The sequence below is a fragment of the Octopus bimaculoides genome, chromosome 17 (assembly GCF_001194135.2).
Source record: "Octopus bimaculoides isolate UCB-OBI-ISO-001 chromosome 17, ASM119413v2, whole genome shotgun sequence".
Taxonomy (NCBI): domain Eukaryota; kingdom Metazoa; phylum Mollusca; class Cephalopoda; order Octopoda; family Octopodidae; genus Octopus; species Octopus bimaculoides.
This window is the reverse complement of record NC_068997.1, coordinates 47,332,366-47,334,510: the sequence shown is the minus strand read 5'-3', so window position 1 is coordinate 47,334,510 and position 2,145 is coordinate 47,332,366.

The following is a 2,145-nucleotide window of genomic DNA, read 5'->3' as shown; positions in this document are numbered from 1 at the left end:
TATATATATATATATATATATATATGCATGTATGTGTGAACGTATTGTGAACATATGCGTTTCATACACATCTTGGCCGATTAACAAATTAGTTTTTTACTCCCATCCGTCTTCCAGTTACCTCTAGTTTCTCGCTTCTTCTAGTCAAGAGTCTAACATATGCTTCGTCACACTTTCGCCATTTCAGATATGGGCGACAGAGGTAAATAGAGGTTGCCAAAACGTTTCATACGTGACAAACAAGTCCATCCTACCCCGACCCCTTACAATGTATAAAGGATCATCTTCTAGCCATTGCATACACTACTAGCCATTGCATACACTACTAGCCATTGCATACATTACTAGCCATTGCATACACTACTAGCCATTGCTGGGGTCCTTTCTCCCCTTCCTGTTTCTAAGGGACCATGTCAAACAACACTACCGCCGTCATCGATCGAATACATCTCATACACGAAACTAGATAGCCTCTACGTGGTCGCTATAGCTGCTGGAAATATCAGTCAAATCACACTCAAATTACATTCTTTTATTATTTTATTTGTTTCAGTCATTTGACTGTGGCCATACTGGAGCACCACCTTACGGTGGTTTTAGTCGAACAAATCGGCTCCAGGACTTTTTCTATTGATGACTTTTGCCGGACCACTTAGTTACGAGGACCTAAACACACCAATATCGGTTGTTAAGCGATGGTAATCAATTCATTGAAAGAAGTAAAAGAATAAAAGAATGCATTCATACATACATGCACACATGCATGCATGCATGCATGCATACATACATACATACATACGTACATACACACATGCATACATGCATACATACATGCATACATACATGCATACATACATACATATATGCATTCACACCCGCATACATTCACGCATACATACAATGTCGGAGAAGAATTACTTGCATGCAAACCTTGTTTTGCATTCTCATTAATAAAGAGTAGAGGAGGGGGTCGGCCATTATTCTTTTGGTGCTTTGTCAATTTCAAACTGCTGACATATTGCATGTTTATGGAAACACACACAGTCACATACACATACACACACAGTCACACAACTACAGGATGATCATGGCTGGAATGCCTCTTGATCTGATGTCTACCTGCTTTACTATAACTGATCAGCACCACCGCTAGCACCACTATCCTGAACAACAACAGCAACACCGGTAACAACAACACTAAAAATAACAGCCTCTACTACTACTACTACTACTACTACTACTATTATTATTATTATTATTATTGCTGCTACTACTACCACCACCACTACTACTACTACTACTACTACTATTACTTCTTCTACTACTACTACTACTACTACTACTACTACCACTACTACTACTACTACTACTACTATTACTTCTTCTACTACTACTACTACTACTACTACTACCACTACTACTACTACTACTACTACTACTACTACTACAACTACTACTACTACTATTACTACTACTACTATTACTACTACTACTATTAAACTGCTACTTCCACCATCACCTCCACTACCATTACCAACAGTAACAACTCTATCACCACTACCACAATCACCAACAAACTGCTACTACTACCAACACCACTAAAAGCAATAACAACAATAACAACAACACCAACAACAATTCTTAACACCACAACCACCACTACCATCACCATCAGTAACAGCAACACCGGCAACAAGTACTAGGAGTAGCACTACAGCAACAACACCACTACCACCACCACCACCACCACCACCACCAAGAACAACACCACCAACACCACCACCACCACTAACAACAACAACTACTGCTACTACTACTGCTACTACCACAACTACTACTACTACTACTACTACTACTACTACTACTACTACTACTACTACTACTACTACTACTACTGCTACTACAGTGCTATTGTTACCATCTAATCTATCCATGCGATGATACCTCCTTGACATTTTGCTTCACTCTTTTAAGTGAGATGTTTACAGTGAAAACAGTCGCCAGCCATCGTAGTAAGAAAAGACGACATTAGGGGTTAGCGGTGTGTCTGTACCTGTCCGTAGAAAGGTGTCTGGCTTTGGGAAGGGGGGGGGGCGAAAGAGAGGCATTGTTTGACCGTTAGGAGAAGAGGGATAATAATATTTG